The following is a 19,537-nucleotide window of genomic DNA, read 5'->3' on the forward strand; positions in this document are numbered from 1 at the left end:
TGGAAGATGCTCTTTTGATGCAGGATGGCTTGTTTTTGGGAATACAGAATGCATAGAGCTGCATGTTTGTTAAATGTGTGCAGAATTGTGCCCTTTCTCACTGAGCAGTGTGGGGATGAGTCAACGTCCTTGACCTGGGCTCTGATGTGGGTCCAGCTGAGTGTTTCTCTATGTTCACTTCCCGCAAAGCATGAGAAAACAAGATTCTGCCATCCTGGGCACAGCTCTCTGTTCTTATACAACAAGCAGTCACAAGGCAATTTCACCAAAAGCTAATTCCAGGGGCCAGGATTGCAGCTTTAACCCCTGTATTTGCATAGTATTGCATATGTATATATTCTAGCACCATCTAGCAGTTTTCCAAGGTAATGTCTGAAATAATAAAACATAAAATAATAAAACAGTGCTTAATCAAAGTTCACATGTAGTCTGGAAAGAGAACCCCTCTGAGTTATCTTTCCTGCTCAAGCTTATGTACAGATGTAATCTTACTGCTAGGCTGGGACTGTTGGATCCCATTTGTTTCCCCTTCAGGTGGCATTTGGAATCAAGCTGTCACAATCTGCCTAAGCAGTTCTGCTGATAAGCAAGGTCAGACCACCACAGAATTTGTACTTCTCAGAGTATGTGCTTGGTCACTTTGCTGTCTTCCACCTGAGGGCTGTGAGAACATCAAATGGAAGATAAAGTGCTGTTGTGAGCCACAGCAGGGGGAAGCTGGAGTTCCAGTGGCTGAGTCCTTCCAGGAGGTGCAGGGGAGCCTTCCTGAAGCCCCGTGTCTCTAATAAAGCTGTTGTGAGAGATGCAGATTGATGACACACCTGGCCTAATGCACAGCTTTTCCCCTTTCCCTCAGGTGGTAATCCTGTCCTACATGTGCAGTGGGGCTTGCTTCCAACAGCTAAACTGTCAGGATTTAACCTCGTGGAAACAGTTTTAGCCTGTGAAGAATGTCAGTGTGCTCAGCAGCCATGCTCTGTGGATCAGAACCATTAGACCATAATTACCTAGTGGTGGGTAATGGGTGGGTGGGGAGCAAAGTCAGTGGATTATTCACACAAAAATAAGAAATGTGATGTGAAATGAGACCCAGGGCAGATTAAAGCATGTGATTTTTTTTTTTTTTTTACTGAGCATATAATACCTCTGGGATCCACCCTGTTCTCACTGTGTGTAATAAAGTCAAGTAAAGGGCAGAGAGATAACTCAACAGTTGCTGGTATAAAAGGTGAGGATGTAAATGCTGTAAATACTAGATCGCAAGATAAGGCTGTGTAAAGCATAAAGTATGGCTGGCTTTTTTTTTTGGAGGCGAGAGATAAACCCAATCAAAGAAACAGACAAAAAAATCGCAGCTGCAAGTATCAGACTTAAAAAAAAAGTTCAAAACATCATTTTAAAATAACTAATGAAATTAATTTCCTACTGTCTTGAAACAAACAATCTACAGCAAAACAAACAAAAAGAGCAAATCACCAAAACAATAAAACAAAGCCCATCCAGGCGAGTTTTGGGATCTTTATAAATCACAGCTTCCTTGAGTTATTTCTAACAGGCAATTCAAAACCTCAGCAGTTGTCCTGATGATCCTTTAAATCACTAAGCCCTTATCAGTGCAGAGTAGAATAGCTTTTCCTCCAGCAGGTTTTTCCTGCCATCTTGTTTGAATGCAGCAAGGCACAGCAGTGTCACTCTGCTGAGTTAGTGTAGCTATTTTATATTTGTGTCTCTATGGGGCAGGCTTTACTCTGCTCCTCATGGTCTTGTCTGCAGTGTTGCCCTCACCCTTATGGGTTTATCCAAGAAAGAAAGCACATCACAGGTGCTGTGCTCTGATCTGGGCTCTCTGTTGGCCATTGTGGTTTATGTTAACAGGTTTTTTGGTTTCAAAGGAACCTCTTGGAGTGTTTTCCTGCATTCTCCCAGCCAGTGTCCTGGGTGAGGATGCAAGCTCAGATAAAACACGGCAATGTGTGTTTTGACAAAGGGGGGAGTTATGTAGAGAGCATTAAGTTTTACTTATCTAGAAGTGGGAGCAGCAGACAGAGGAACTTTGTTCAGCTTTGTCCTTTGGGCCAGGGTAGGAGTATCTGGGTGATGTCTCGGAACTTTTTCTTAGGCTGAATTGTGGTTATGTGTTGAGGTATGGACCTTAGGGCTTTAGAACCTTGAGCCTATCCCAAAATTTGGGTTGTCATCCCATTCATTGCTCCAGAAGGGAGAAAACTTCTCACGCTTTATGTTGTTATGCTGCTCTGTGTCCCTGTATTCCCAACAGGTATCCAAGAGTTGCCTTTCCTAATGCATTGTCTCTCCCAAAGCAATATCTTCTCAGCAGTGGGAAGTGAAAGTCAAAAGCTTCTGCTTCAAAAACATGATCTTTGTTGTGCTTCCAAAGATCTCCTTACCTACTACTGCATTTTCCAAAATTGCTCAAACCCACTAGATTTTTATCTCTCAGTGCAAATGAAAGTGTGGCAGGCTTCCAATTCCTAAATTCAAATAGTGTAGGAGACAGATGTCTTTTTTTCCTGTGACATCTTACATAGGAAAATGAGAAGTGTGTGTGTTAAATCTGAACAGGAACTAGAAACAGATTGTCACCTAAAGGTGTTCTGCCTTTGAGACCAGCTGGTTTTGTCACATCTGTGGTTAAATTCTGCCATCAGGTTTACTTAGTTGTTGGGAATTAACAGGATTTCAAGAGGAGAAAAATCTATTTCTTTCCATGAACTATGAAATTATATAATGATGCCTTTCTAGATTTTCTTCACTGGAAAGGGAATAGACTCAAGGATCCTCTGGTAACCAGGAGAACCTGGTGTTGGCCAATAGACCTGCACACAGCTATCAGTTTTACCTGGGGTCTACAAACAGCTTTGATTATCTCCCTTCCACCTTAGTCTGAGGAAAATAAATGAAAATTCTCTGACACATTGTGTGCACACACTTGTTACACTGTTCTATTTTACCCCCGTCCTCATGAGCTTTTGTGTTGAGGAGAGTCCTTTTTGTGTCTTCTGTACAAGTCAAGGAATTGCTCAATTGTTTTGTAAGAAGGCATTGGACTTCATCTACAGAGGGAATTGCTTGGAATCCTTTGAAAGAAAGTCTGCTGAGGCTCCCTGTGCTCAGACTGAGCCCTTACCTCACCTGCCTTTCAGGCTGTGCGCTGGCCTATGGTTGCTCCTCTCTGCCCTGAAAATTACCTCTGTTGTTGGAGCTGTCACAGTGGCTGTTCCTGAGTGCCATGAGCTCTTGGTGAACAGCTGTTGGTGAACATCATGTAAATGAGCTAAATGCTTCATGTAGATTTTTCACATGCTACTGAACTCCACAAACTTGCTATTCCTCATACTCCTCTAGCCCAGTTTTCTTGGTTTTACTGCCAGCTCCTCTGAACCATTCCTCTGCTGCCTTCCTAAACAAAGAAGAAAGTCTGAAACTAGATATAACATGCTTTGCTGTTGCTTCAGCTGCAGATTTCAAATGTTCAGGTAGATAACCTGTTTATCTCTAGTAGCACAGATAATGTACTACTTTCTCACCTTCTACTCTGCAATTAACAGGAAAACCAATGAGGCAGAGCAAACTCTGAGGTTTTAAGTAGGAGCAGTGAGTAGAGTGAACACGAAGGAATGAGATTTTTCATGACACAGAGTCTTTCTGTGTAACCAATCACCTCTTTGTGTTGATGTAAAATCACTTTGTCAGCCTGCCCAGCTGTTTCTGCTCTCTGTAGGTCCTGTTTTGAGTGCTACCTGGTTTACCTTTGCTCTCCCCCAGCTTAACAGGGTGAGTTTCTAACGAAAGGCTCAGTGAAGAGGAGGTGAGTCACTGACCCGTGCCAGTGGAGTAATTTTGAAAGGATAGCAATTGGCATTATTACACTGGCATTAACCACTTAGACACACAATTACATGCAATAGGAAACTAAGTATGCAAATGAGAATAAAATCGTTTGGGCAATATCAGGAGACATGCCTGTTAGTGAAGCAGTGATTTCCTCTGAGAGCTTTCTGTTTTGGACAGCACGTTAAAGTCAGCTTTGGAAGCTTGGAGGGGAAGAGAGGATGGCATGGATCTGTACAGGCCTTTTCCTCTGAGGACAGAAAATTTACTCTTAAAATGGGCAAAATAGATTTTTTTGAAGGTTTATGAATGACCCTGTGATAGCTTAGTGTTGAGAAGTGACTGGAAAGAGCCACAGAGGAAATCCTGTGGTGGATGAGTGAGCTGATCCATTGCAAATAGCAGTGTTTATTAATTTTCATTCTAAAATGAAAACAGAACAGAAGCAATGCATTTAGTGTCCAATACATCTGGGCCACAGCTTGGGGTAAAATGCCCTCTTATCACCTACTGAGCAGAAGTGAAAAGGCTCATCAGTGCTGCATTCTGAAGACATTTAGATGAACAGTTGCTGCGAGACTGCACAGATGGCTGCACAGTATCCGAGTGTTACAGCTGCACTCCAGCAACCTGGGCTCAGGGGAACCTGCCAGTGTAGGACAGCCTGGCCAGAAAGGAGGGATGGTTAAAAGTTTGGGAATTCAGGCTGATTGGACACATGGGCTCCAGAAGATCCATTAGAGTCCAACCTTGTGCCACAGGACTGTGTCTTCCAGTAGGGTTGGGACGGATTGATTTCTCTTCCACTAAAAGAATTGATTTTGGCATTTAGAAATGTTTTTTTCCTGAGTTCATGCTCCTCACAGAGTAAATACATTTTAAAGGTATGGATATTTGACACTTTTCTCTCCAGCTCTGCAAAAAAAAAGGAGCTGATGACATTTTGGTACTTCTAATATAATCTTGCACAAGACACAGATTTTCTTCCTCTTGTGTGGTATTTGCTGGGTCCCCAGGATGAAGGAGGAATTGAGAATCTGACTGCATGTTTTTAGAAGGCTAATTTATGATTTTATGATATGATGCTATACTAAAACTATACTAAAAATAGAGAAAGGATACAGACAGAGGTTTATTCTTACTCTAGTACAGCAGCTGCCATAAGCGTGGCTGTTTATTGAAACTTGTGATTAAAACAATAGCTGTTTTCCAGTGGTTTCCTGGAGGTGTGAGGCTGGAAGGGGAGGCTGCGAGGGTGTGATCAGACCTGCCTCACAGCACGGACCAAAGGCTATCTCCTGATAATCTCTGCAGGAAACCAAAACTCCTGTTTTGACTAGGGCATTTCTCTTAAAAAGACAGACTTTTGAGTGTGCTGGTAATAATACAAGATAGGAGTTGTGTTCCCTAGAGTGGAACACTCAAATAGAGAGCTCTGGTTCCTCTGAATACTAATGCAGAAATTCTTGTGCAATGGGGAAGAGAAAAGTATGCAAAATAAGCATAAGGCCTAATTTAGTTCAGTTAGAGGTGAGCACCTTTAAGCACATAGGCAGAGTTGTTAGAATTGATGGAATTACTGTGTTTCTAAATCATATATTTTTCCAGGTTTAGCTGAGTGGGGTTTGGGTGGTTGATTTAGAAATAACTTCTTCATGTGGGGGGGACATGAGCAAAAGGGAATAATCTGAATTGTGTTTTGGAGAGGAATAGTTACTTCACACTAATCCTTCTGCTGGTGCTCTCAAACTTAATTAACTGAAATTTAATTCAGTTGGTGTTGATTCACTTCCAAAGCCAGATGAACTAAGCTGGAGACACACTTTTACCAATGGCTGTAGCTCAGACAAGTTTGTTTAGCAATGTGCTGTTGCCAAAGGCATTCCTGCCCAGCACAGAGAAAACAAGGCAGCACTGTCAGTCCAGCAGCTCAGAGATGGGGTGATCACTGGATGGGGTGATTTGCCCAGCCTGGTAAGATCGGCTGAAAGCTCAGCCTCAGCTAAAAGCCATCAAGATGAGACCACTGTCAGTGGCCCACTTGCTCTCCAGCATCTATTTCACAAAGGCTCTTCTGCAGTAGTTTGTATGGATCTTTCAGGTGGTGGTATTAAAATGATGACTCATTAATTTTAAACATTGCGTTCGGAATTGGAAATAGAAGAGAGACTTCAGATGTTCTCTTTCATATTTTGGGAAAAGAACAATAATCAATTTTTCAAAGCTTTTCTTCTCTGACTGCTACTGCACCCCAGAAAAACCAAACCACATATCTCTTTGTGTGGGACTGTCTAATTCTCTGAATTTTGATATGCTGACATGAATATTCTGAGTTAGGTATTGATTTTAAAGTCTTAGCAATAATTAAATAGGGACACAGACAATCTGTTCTCTGCTTTTTCTGTTGCATCTTGAGTGGATACTTCTCATTTTATTTAATCTTTGAGTGAAGTTGTACTGCCTGGGAGAGGTAATGTGCATCGTTCTTAAACTAATGGCAGAATAAATAAAATTAACTAATTACACAATTCCAGTTCCATTCTCCTACAGTAGTTAGGAGACAAATAGCATCTTTCAACATTCTTTAAAAGGTGTTTCATCAAAGACTGATGAGCAAGTACTAGCAAACTGAGGCTGCTTAATCACATCATAAAAATACAGAGAGAGTTTCTGGATGTGTACAATAAACATACATTTCCAGATAAATGCATCACTTTAACATTAAAGTACCAATCTAGAATGAGTAAATTTTTTCCATCTCTTGCTCCTGTGAAATTGTCCAGAATGATGTTCATTGTCAGACATTCTGCAAATGGAGCCCACAGTGTATTTGAGTGTGATACTTCTTGCAAGTACTACTGTTGTTGTCTCAGTTTCTGTGGAAACAGAGGGGCAAATGTCATCGCCACTGCTACAGGGAAGGCAACTGGATCCTTGAAAATTCTGCTATTGGTCTATTACCAAAGACAAAGATTTGTCATGGCTAATGAATGTCTAGTGCACAAAACTGGAGCTGGGTTAAAGCTGTAGAGTTAAAGAAAACATTAATGGTATACTTTTTAATGGTATATGGAAGACTCTAATTCCTGTTTAGTTTTTTTCCCTTGAAGTGCTTGCAGTATTTTCTGTTTCCTGGTTTTGTGGCTCTTTAGCTGGGGTTTCAGGTGCAAACTGAACCTCTATCAGAGCACATCAACCATTGACCCTTTGACCAGAACCATTGACAAGGCTCTACAGGAGATCATAGTGCAGAAATAGCATACTTTCTGATAAGGTTAAGCCTCACAGATTTGTCAATTTTAATTTTTTTTAAGCCTCACAGATTTGTCAATTTTAATTTTTTTAGTAGCTGGAAAAGAAATGGATATGGGCATTCCCAATAATGCAGGTTACCTTAATATTGAAGATTTATCTTCACTAAAGCAGCTTCAAGAATGAAGGTGCCCACTGATTTGCCATAGGTTGCATGTCCTTGCCGTTGCATGGATAAAAAGTTGGAAAGAACATAGAAATGGATGATCAGTTTTCAAGTGGAGAATGTTGTTATTAGAGAGAAGCTTGTATTTGAGTCAGTGCTGATTAACGTATGATCTTCAAGATAATCATGGTCAAAACAATTCTGAAAGTGGATTGAATAGACAGGAGATGGTTTGTTGACAGTCCTAAGAATGTCAGTATATTAATGACCAAGGGCAGCCTGAAAGAAAAGCAGAGAGATTATTTGAGCTGCAGTCATTGAGTGAAAGAAATGGCAGAGGTAACTTTGTGGAGATAAATGCCAAGTGATGAACATAAGAGAAAAATAATCCCATCTGTACATATTAAAAAAAATGGATTCTGAGCTGTTTCTTTCAGTTAGGAATCAGATTTTAGCACCCTGATAGATAAATATTAGCTCAATTCTCATTACTCTCCTAAAAATACATATAATGTGTTAGATATATTTTAGAAAGACTAGAACAAATCAATCCCATCCAGAATCGTATCCATACTCCTGGTTCCCTCTACTTCTGGGTATAGCTGGAAAAATTACATAGGAAGGTGTAAAGGAGGTCCTGAAACCTCAGCACAATCATTGATACAGAGGAAGAACCTTTAGGGTAGAAAAGATGTTGCTGAGAGGGAATATAACAGCTAGGCAGAGAGAGGGAAGAGTTTGTTCTCTTTTTTTCCCCTCCTCCAATAGAAAAGGGATAGCAAATAAAACCAGCAGGTTCAGCACTGATAAAAAGCAATAGTTGATTACAGAGCTTGCAGAATGCTCCCCATGCTAAAAGTTGACATGAGTTCAGAAAAGCAATGGGACAATTCCTCTGAAGGCTTGGAAATATAAAAACATTGTTTCTGGCTCCAGAACTCTCCTAACTGCAGTTTTCTGGAGATTAAAGGGGAGCTTGGGGGAAATAACACAACATTTGTCCTGAACATGTAGTGTGCCATATCCCACTGTCAGGATGGGCTGGCTGCTGGACATAAGGGGTGTTTGATCTGTTCAATGGTTATATCTGGATGCATGTGAAAAAAAAAAAAAAGGAAAAGAAACAATAGATCTCTGTCTTCTGTTTTGTCCCTTCCCTTTGCAAAAAGTCCCTATATATCAAAAGATGAAGAAAAAAAAGCAAAATCTTTGGCTTGTTTAAGGAGAACAGATTGTACAGCTTCTTATGCCAATTCCTTTTTGAAGTGTTGCCAAACAGAGAACTATGGGAACAATGGAAAAGGCTGAGTCCAATGCTTTTTCTCCTTTAAAATACACTCTTCTGAAGGCTTGTAAGCATTCCCGCTTTGCTGGCTGTACTGGCAAATGCTATCTTCAATGGATCGTGGATTAGGGTTTCATAAATTTAAGCTTAAAATTAAAACCTGAAAAGGTGATTTCTCCTATCTAACCCACAAGGGAATGGTGTTTTGTTCAGCCTGCTGGAGCAGTCTTTTTGTGAAAGCATAGCTAATCTGAAATACAATAAACTGCATTATTTCCCATTCCCTCTGCTAACCATTTTGTTAGGCTGTCCATCCTTTTACATTTCTTAGCAGGCTAAGAAAAAAGAGCTTAATTGTACAAAGGAGATCATTTGCACACAATTGCTTCTCCCAAGAAAATAAATTATTTCTAGTCTTCCTGATCATTTCTTCAAGCCCTTCTCTTCTGTGCCTCAAGCCTTGTGCACGTGTTGGATTTGAGCTCCAGAGGTACCAGTGCTCTGGGCCAGTGACCTTGGGTATGAGCAAAGTGTTTGTCCTTGATGCCACCTGATTCTCTGAGGAGCAAGAAGCAATTTCTTGTGGTGTGTCAGCACTGAGCAGGGATTTTTTGCGAATATGGCAGGGTGGTTCCTCTTCATCCTCAGCCAAGGAGGTATTCTGGGGATATTCTCTTCAGAGAGAGGTACTGGCTGAACAGAAGTTTTGAAGTGGTAGGAGAAGCCTGGTTTTCCATTAGATTTCAGTGGTACTTCCCAAATTCCCTGTGCTTGTTGGCATTTCTCTGAGACAGCTGTTCTTTAGCTCTCAGTTTATATTTTGTGTTTTGGCTGGAGGAATCACTGCAAATGAAATAATGAAGAGCTAAACATTTGTGTTTGGTATTTCTAAGTTTGCAGAGCAAAGGAAGAAGCTCAGGAAAGGCTGGGAATGGCTATAATTTATTGCTATTGCTATTATCTTTGCTTTCCAGACTCTGCAAACGTTTGTCCTACCACAGGGACAGCCTGTCCCTAACTTCTCCAAGCTGCTCTGTGGGATTTATGAATTTCATTAGAATTGATCCCACTTTCAGGGGGATTTCTTGTATCTGTGAACAAGCAGAAATGCTTTCCAAGCTACCCAGCAATCAACAGTTTTATGTGTGAAGGGGCTTTTTTTCTGAAGATTTTACTCTTTCAGTTTTCCTCCATTTTCTCCATTTTTCTAGCTTCCTTTTGTGTTTTCCTTTACCTGTCTCTGACTCCCAGAGCACACAAGAGAGGCAGATTTTAAAATACTTGTATGTACTTGAAAGGCCTTACTTTTATACAGATTTTTTTTAGCTGTGTTTCAGCAATGAGTTAATAGAATGAAAAAAGGAGTGAGAGAGAAGGTTGTCAAGTTTTGTTGCTCAAGCTGATTATACCTTAAGTTTGGGTAATTTGTTGCAGTCTAAGAAGGCTGGAATGGACACTTTTTTCCTAGGTTTTTTTTTTCTATCATGTGCACATAGTTGATTTCAATGACTGCAAGAGTAATTATTTCTTTGTTTGCCAGGAACATTCAAATTGCCATGGTTTCCACAGAAAATGTGTTCAGACTCCCTGAAAGTAAGTACACAATAGGCTGTTACAGCTGCCTTTTCTACTGGGATTATTTTAAGCAAAAGTGATGCACAGCAATTAACCCTTTGTGCTTGATGCACATCATAGTCTCAATCAATGGGCACTTATCATAATAAAAGGACAGGATGAGAAATTTCAAGATTCACTTCTGAAAAGTGTCTAGTTGAACTTCTGGGAACTTCAATAATGGTAATGTTTGAATAGCGTATTGGATTTCTCAGAGGGTTATCTCATGGATTGCATCAATAAAAATACTTTATTTTAAACTCACTTTGAAAAATGTGGAGGTCAAGTTATAACTTGGAAGATTGAGATGCCACATGTGCTGCTGGAGACAATTCTCTTGTAAGTGTAGACTTTGCTGTCTTTCCTGAAACCTGGCCAAATCACAGGCCTCCACCTAACTCTGCTAAAATCAACCCACCCTCTTCATTTGCCACACAGATAATTTCTGTTCCCTGAGAAAAGGACTTGAACTCCCACTTGAGCAAATGCCTTTCAATTGTTGTTTTTCACTTGAAAAAAAAAATAAGACTCAGATGTTGTAATCCAAAGCTGAAAATGGTTTTGAAAATTTCCAAGTGAGTGTACTAGTGAGCAGTCCTGAATTGGAGAGCATGAAAAACAGATGCTGAAATGCTGCTCTTCTTCAGGGTTTTGAGGCAGGCAGAGAATCCTGTGCTCTACACAGAATTACATCTGACATTGGTTAAGTTTTAAGCCCAGGCTGACTTGAGATAATGGAGAAATTTCATGATTGGGTTCATGGGGATAGGTGCAATATTTCCCTGCTTCTGGTACTGGTAAATAAGCAACTACCTGAAAGGCAGCCGAGCTCCCTGGAAAATCCATTTATCTTCAGTGTAGAAGTATCATGATTTAAAGGATCCTAATTGAAAAATAATAAAGTATTTTTAAAATATGCTTTCCATTACATTTTAATCAACTACTAAACCTGCAAAATTTTCTGTTTTTTTTTTAACCATTTTATGATGCAAGCATCTGTAAAGAAACCTCCCTTCTCTGTTAGGATCACAACAGATTTCTTCTTATTTGGTTAATTTGCTGAATGCGAGAGAGAACATCTCATTTTCCCTATTTATTGGAAATCACTCAGGGTGTTGGTAGTTCACATTCTTATTTACACTTCAGTTTTCTAGAGCACATTTTTTACAGAGAAAGACTGAGTAAAGAAACACAAAGCCTGGTGGCTTGGCTGGAGTTTCTTCATTGTGTACACACAAGTTTAATATATTGACATTTTCACATCTGGTAACTGTAGAGTTTAGGACTATGTTTGCTGTGACAGAATTTTTATTTTGATAAAAGAAGAGCAATAAGTTTTAATGAATAGGGGAGGAAACAATGGGCAGGAAATGCAGTTGCTTTTGACAAGCATTTATCTTTTTAAGCTGAGCACATTTTCCTCTGTGCATCTCAGTGCCTCAGAAAGCTCTGCAGTGAAATTTGGGGCTGCTTTGACTGGTGAGGGAGAGAATGGGAGCTGTACATTCATGGGCCCTGTCAAAATTGAACTATTAAATGACTTGATTGAATGTAATGCAATGAAAAAATAATCTTTGAAAACCCTCTGTGCTATTAAAGGACAGGAAAATAGGGCTCTCTGCATTCAGTATTCCTGCCTCTTCAAATTTAACTAATTGTTGGCAGAATGTTTACTTGATATCTGAGATTGTTCTGTGTTGAGATTTAAATTGTGAGGCTGCTCCTGCTGATGCTGTTTTCCTAAAGATTTGAAATTCTGCTTGATAAACAAATCCCTTTTACAGATCAGATGCTTCTTGCACTTGACTGCATCAGTGATTCAGATAATGACTTTGATAGGGGATTTATTGTGTTTTAATGTAACTTACAGCTGGGGATTCTTTTCCCTTCACAAGGTAATTCATGCAGTGTAGTTATGGTAACTAATGTTGATTAGCTGTCAGACAGGATCTTTGGCGATGCTGGTGAGAGGGGGTTAGGAGAGAGCTTCTGTAAGACTGTCTTGGGTTTCATGTTCCTTTGAGGGGGATTGTGGTGTTTGGTTCAGTTTGTAGCTATGATTAGGGCTTTCACCTGGGCAGTAAGAGATCCAAAAGGTCAAAAAGCCTGTGGTAAGGACTGGAGAGATTTGCAACTGGATCTTAAATAATTCTACCTGGTCTTACCAGCTCTACTACAATGTACATGATCTCTAATTATGAAACTGAGGAAAAGGGCTTGGGCTTACATGGGAAATTCAGTTTGTGCTGAAAAGCACTGAAAATATTAAACCTTTCTCATCAGAGCTCAGCACTCAGAAAATTGACTTGAATTGTAAGCAATAATAACTCCAGGCAAATCCTGGGAAGAGATGGCTCAGGGGGACCTCATAAAGGTGCGCAGGCAGGAAATCAAGAAGATGGAGCTAGACCACTTGTGCCTGGAAAGATGGAGGCTGGAGCCATGGGAAAAAGAAAGGCATGCAAGAAACTGCAGGTGCTGCTTGTCAGTGGAAGTGTCCCTGCTCTGGGGCCAGAGCTTGCTCAGAGCAGCACTGGAGGCACATCCATCCTTCACGGGGACAGGAGGAGAGCAGGCAGGTGCTGAAGTGCAGGTCCTGGCCCTGTGCACCATGGATGTCTTGGTGAAGAAATAAAACCCACCAGGAGCTCACCAAGGTAACTTACTGCAGCAAGAATTGTGAGAAATGTTCCTGATAAAGCCTTTTTATTGGGTGTCTACCTGGGGCAGAATCAAAGTGTGATGTGTTGGTGCAGCACAGAGATAGGGGAGTTCATGTGCTTGGTGAGCAAGAGTTAGATTGCTCTTGGCATGATTTGTTACCTGGCGTGTGTTTTGCCAGACAGTCAGTGTTTTGCATGTATATTTACCTGAATTTCTACATTTTAGCTCACCTCCATTTTATTACCACAAACTGATTATAAAAATGAAGCTTTTCTGAATATTTTACTAACCCTGAATTGCCCATCTCTTTGCCAATTTTCCTTTGCTATATTCCTATTTACCATCCTCTTTAGATTATTTGCTAACAGTTTAGGTATTATGTTGCTACTTCATCTTCTAATTTCTAATTTTAGATCTCATTAGATCCTGTCTGGTTTTCTATTATTACTTTCCCTCTTCTCAAATAACCTTTTGCATTTTAGACCCCTTCATTTCTTTTGAAAGCAGCCTTAAAACCAATTCTATGTAATTGGGAGCATCTCAGAATGCATCACTACTCAGTGCTCTCAAAGTTGTGGCTGCTTTTCTCGAAGGAAAAAATGCTGCTCTAAGCAGCACTGGTGCTTGGAGATGTTGGTAAGGATTCTTTTTTTTTTTCCTTCTTACAATTCTCATCAGAGGTTTGGCTCTCACTGGCCATCACTGTTAGATGGGGGAAAGACAACTAGAGCAGTGCAGCTGAGCATGGCCCTTTGCTGGAAGGTTAATATCCTGAGAATTAGTCATCCAGCAGTAACAGAACAGCTCAAATACACTCATGAGACCCGAATACTCTGAAACAGCTCTGCAAGCACCATGTTGTGAGTCATACATGCTATAAAGCCCTAGGACAAGGTAAAGGATTCAGCTACTGGTTCGTTCTGTCTGGGGCTGACACTTGCCAGTGTGAGAATCTGAATAATCTCTGTCACTAGGCTTTGCAAAATGTAATTGATGGTTGTTGTGGCCTTGATAGTCTAAAGGAGAAGGAGATATAAAGATAAAAAGGAGAAGCAGCATAGAGTGAGTATCCTTTATCAGCCAAATGGGCAGAGAGGCACTGGCTGTGCCAGCTGTGTCTAAGGCTCTTGTTTGGATAGGTATTTGGGCCTTTTGATGGTATTTTTTTATCAAAAGGTAGGGTAAAACAGGCATTCTGAGCTCCTCTGAAGTTCTGCTAGAACGTTGTGCAGTGTCCTTCATGAGGCACTTTGCTCTAATTGCTTCTGTTGTGCTTATCTCTCTGCACTAACTCATCTCTCCCTGTATTTGTTGGTTAATGAAGAATAGACACCAAAACTTCCAGCCCAGTGGATTTGGTTTTATTTGGTTACTTGTACCCTATAAATCTTCCCAATATTTGTGTGTCTGTCTTGCAGGGATTTAGTGCAGGATAAAAACCTCTGTGGAGCAATAGCACTAGAAAAACCTTGAATTTAATTTTATATATATATATATATAAGATGCAGTGCTTTGATCCCCTGAATCAGCACTATCATAAAAGAGCAGCCTTGCAGACAATGAGCAGTGAATGAACAAAAACAGGCAAGTCATTAATGGCTGCATTTAATCTTTGATTCTGCAAATATGGCTCCACTTAATGCCAATGGAAACTGTTTATACATGCAAACCCCAGGCTGCAAACCTGATTAGAGAGTGAGTCTGTAGCAAGTTACCAAAGAAAGAGAGAATGTTTATTAGAAAGACATCTAGAAAAGACAAATTAAGATTTGTGATTTGTTTAGGGCCATATAAGCCAACTTAAAAAAGATTTTAAACCAAACAAAAAACTACAACCCAAAAAAAATCCAACAAAACCCCAAATCAAGCATGACAACAAAATCCCAGCAAAATAAGGAAGCAAATAAACTCCCCAGGCCTAAAATGGCTAGAACTGACCATGAGTTGTTGCTGAACATTGTATGAGTTCAGTTTTTCATTCATCATTTGTGTAGCTGCCTACCTGGACTGGAGTGGAAGTGATGAAACAGACTGACCCTCTGGAGAGAAGCAGAGCTGGGCTTGAGAGATGGAAACCAAGGGACTTTTCTGACAATAAATTCAGCAAAGTACCTGAAGGTATTGAAAGGCCAGAGAGATGCCCCAATGATGCTGCACATCAGACTCCTATTTTGTCTCTCTGCTCGATGTCCCCTGCTGGGGACACCTTTCTTTCCTTGCATGGCTTCTTGCACAGCAGCCACTTAACCATGCCAGGCAGATAAGAAAAGTCACTTTAAACGATCTGCTCTGTGCCTGAGGTATGAGAATAACTCACAGCACCTCACAAGTAGATGCATTCAGTTTGTAGGTAGTATGAAACTCATTATGGGCTGGCAGGAAGGCTAGCTTCCATCTCCCCTCTCTGTGGATTAATCTCTGTGTGAAGACTCACCGCTTCTACACATTTATTTTTTTTTTTTAATTTAGGGATCTGGAACTTCCTATGCAAAATGCTCTAATTGTATTTTATGAAATAATAAGTTTTCACCTTGAAACCAACAAATCAAGAAAAAAGAAGCCCAGGTGTACATTTTGAGTTGACAAGATAGCTGATTGTTTAATCTCCCACGAGTCTGTGTCTATTAAAGGACTTGTGTTTTGCTGTTCTTCTTTCAATTACGGAAATAATTCTCTCTCCCAGGCACAGAGTTTGAATCTTTTCCAGAGGTTTTTAATGACTTGAAAGCTGACAGAAATTACTTAACATTTTAAACTCTCTTTCCAACGCCAAGAGGGTCTTTTAAGAGCCTGTAATATTTTTTATGGTCATGCTATATTGCCTCTTGATTGAAAAATTCTCTGGAAATGGAAGAGGCAGGGAAAGAAGACGTAGGTAGCAAAGGAGACTTCATTTTTTTTGTATTTTCCTTGATTACAGAAGGGTTTTTATACTTTGATACCTGAATAACTGAAAGACAGTGGAACTGTGGGGAGGTAGAGAATCAGGATAAAACCTGCTGGAGCAGGCTGTGAATGTCAGTGAATACAAACTGTTCTTTGCTTGCTTTCTATGATTTTATTGACAGTAGGCTGGAACTTTGCCCTTACAAAATGTATTGGGATATATGTAGCCACCCATTCCTTTTTGCAAGGACTTCTGGGGCTTTTTTGGCACCTGTGTGCAGAGGTTTTAGAATGAGAAAGAGTTCATATGCTAAAGTCCTGATCACTGTGAAAGAGCAAGGAAACAGGACATGAAGTACTGATGTACGGTGGTGTGCCTGCCCCATTCCAGAGGAATTCCAGGTTGTAATAACTAAAAGAGGCCTTTTCTCTGGAGATTTGATGGTGTTTGTGTGCTTTCTTGGGTATCTCAAGCTAATGGGCTTGTCTGCACTCAACATCAGTCTGAGCTGGTTAATCTGTGTTGATATCACCACCCTCTCATGACTTTTCCCACTGCCTTTGTTCCAGAGGTCCCAGTTTGTTCCTATAGCCAGACTGTCCAGGATGGGAGTTGAGCCTGAGCTGGTGTTGATGAAGAGTCCTCTCCCAACCTGGGTTACATTTTTGTGCTTTCAAGGCTCCCTGCAGAAGAGAGTGTTTTTTTTGCATGTCTGGAACATTTCTGTGTCCTGTATGAATATTTTATAATCTCACTGAAATGTGCTGAGAAATAGCTTTGGGTGGTAATCTCTGCTGAATGGCATTTAAATATATAGATGCTTTGTTGATATGGAGATTTATTCTATAAAACATTGTTCTGTGGGGATTTTTTTTTGCTGATGATGTGAGTGGAAGGATACTGAATGCTTAATCTGCTTTTATTACTGGAATTTAAGTTGTTTTCTGAGATATGGAAGAGTTTTATCCCTGAAATGTAAAATTCCGGATATGGCTCTTGCAATATGGAGATGTTTTCCAGGACTGATTCTTTGTGTGCTGAAGAAAATGCTAGCAACAAAAAGATCTTGCTTTGAGACAAAACCATCAGAGGCTGTTTGTATGCTCATAGATTTTTTTTTTCTGGTTGCTTTGCCTACTTTAAGAGATGAGAAACTTTTTTTTTCAGTTTTGATACTGGAGAATTATATCAATCCTTTAGGCACCTACCAAAAGAAAATAAAAAGAAAGCCTAAGCTGTAACATTTAAAAAGTGATGCCGGAGGAATGGCCTTATTACCTCAGTGAGTATCGTAGTGTTTTGCTTTTCCTTATTATCTCAGTGATGCTTAGATTAGTAAATAATAAAGATGCTTTTCTCTTACACGGTGCTTTTGTCCATACATCTCAGAGAAGGTTATTAAAAAAGAGGTTGGTGTTAGTGCCCTGTTTCAAGATGGAGAAACACAGAGGTGAATTGAGTTTCTGAAGGTTATCCAATGTGAGAGAGCTGGCAGAAAAATTCCTGTCAGTGTCATTTTTCATTAGGAAAGGCTGATTCACTGAAACTGAAACCTTTCATGGAAACTCATTAGTGTCCAGGAAATTCTGCATCTCCAGAAGCTGAGGAAAATGTCACATGCTGTAGCAAGGAGCAGCCAGGAGCCTGGTGGCAAGGACATCTGTTGTGGACAGGGGAGACCTGTGAGGTTTCACTTTTGGAACTGTGGTGGAAAGGGATTTCAATCTGTCCCTCTCAAGGGAATATCCCTGTCTGTAGGTGTGGAATGCTGCTTGGTCATCTCCCTCTGGTCACAGCACAGCCTTTCTCATACAGCTCAGCCAGCAGAGGGTCTGCTGAAGGGTTCCAGTCTTCCCAAATCTGCTTCCATGGCTGATCCTTGGTGGGGATTGGATTTTCTGTGTGTTAAGGAGTGAGTGGATTTTACACCTTTCATCTCTTTACTATGTAGGGAACACACAAAAAAAAATCAGCTAAAAAAATTTACAGCCAAGAAAACTCTCTTCTATGTGGCTGCCATTTTTGAATGTGTTTATATTTCTAATTTGGTAAGGGAAAGTTTTGGAGGAAAGGAGAGTGTGAGAACAGGATAGATGGGCACAAACATACTGTAAAGTCACATATGATATTTTCCTCAGGAAAGAACCCCAGGCAGAGTCATCAGAGGGTATTGATTTTACCATGACTCTTCTAAAAAACTTTGGAAACTACAACCAACCAAATGTTCCACTTTTCAGTCCACTAACTCCACTGATGATCTTGGACAAGGGATCATGTTTACAAGCAGAGAGGGTGGTGGCTTTTTGCCAAGGAAAATCTGAAAATAAAAATCCAGACTGAACCTCTCAGGTTGAGTGTTTCACATGGCAAATTCAGTCACACTAGAAAATACAAAGTTCAGACTGGATGTAAAGTCACTATTGCATTTGGTATATATAAGCCTGAAGACAAGAGAATCTGTTTTGCTCAAAAATGCTGGAGCAGCCATTGAGCTTTGGGATAGACATCTGGAGGCAGCTTGACTTGACAAAGAACAACAAGATAACAAAAAAAGCAATTTATTTTCAATAATTTAGATTGAAATACCGAAGAAGGGTTTTATTTTTGTGCAAGTATTTTGAAAAAGTGTTGGCAGTCTCACATAAGAGAATTCTCCTCCAAGAATTTTTAGCAACAGGTGCCCATCACTGGAAAGTGCTGCTGACCCCTCTCTGCCTTTAAAGAGATCCTTGCTATTCCCTAAGTCAGTAATAAACTGCCCAAGATTCAGTTTAACAGCCTCCCTGACTGTGAACCTCATTATAACTTTTTCCCCCGTATTGAAAGTCCACCTCTTCCTCATCTTTGTCTTATATTTGTAAATCAATTCCTGCTATGGGAGAGTATTACACAAATTTTCAAAAAAAAAAAAGTAATTGTGCAGCTGCATTAATCAAAGGAGTAGTGTGCTGAAGGAAATGTCAGGCCTATTAGCTTGTCAGTGATCAGTGGCAGAAAAGCTGCTTTCAGCTAGCTTGCATTGTTTCTTTGACACTAATTAACAGATTTGCTACATTTTAAAATATGATAAAAGGGAGAAGGGGCAAGACCTCAAGATGTGTGTTGCTGTGGTGGGAGTGGAACAACAGGTCTTGCACATGTGAGGATCTTTGAGATGGTTGTCCCGTGTCTCTTTTTTTGTTTGCAGTATGGGTGATTCTTAGGAAGTCCAAATGTTAAGCAAGTTATCAGACAGGTATCCTTCTTTGTTCAAGGAGGAGTTTTGGGCTGCCTAAACAGGAGCAAGAGTTCAGAACAGGCTGTGATTAAACTGTATGAGAGCATCTGACTGTGCTGTCCAAGTGGACACTGCCACAGGTGTGAGCAGTGGAGAGCAGACAGGAGAATGCTCTTGAAATGAAAGAGCAGCCAGGAGAATGCTCTTTGACTCATCTTCTCACCCAGCCCCAGCCCTGTGTGAATGGTCTGTTCAGTGTGTGCAAAATGCTGGCTGTAATCACCTTGAATAAGGACACCAGGAGCCTTTCTGTGATCCTGGGCATTCTCTACACTTCCTATTATCAGAAAACACCTGAGAGAAAGGCAAGCTTTCCACCCTTCATCCACCCTTGCAGTGGTTCATTCTCTAAGCAGCTGAAAGACAGAATCCTGCATGGATTTCTGAGCCCTGTGAGGAAAGAGAAATTCATGAGCTGTTTGGGTTTAGTGAGTTATTAGGGAAGCCAGTCCACTGAGCAACTCATCCATCACGGGGCTCTTCCCTCAGCCACTGTTTAAACAAGATATCCACGCACCATCTCTCCAGAAATCTCTCCCA

The sequence above is a fragment of the Geospiza fortis genome, unplaced genomic scaffold (genome assembly GCF_000277835.1).
Source record: "Geospiza fortis unplaced genomic scaffold, GeoFor_1.0 scaffold92, whole genome shotgun sequence".
Lineage (NCBI taxonomy): Eukaryota > Metazoa > Chordata > Aves > Passeriformes > Thraupidae > Geospiza > Geospiza fortis.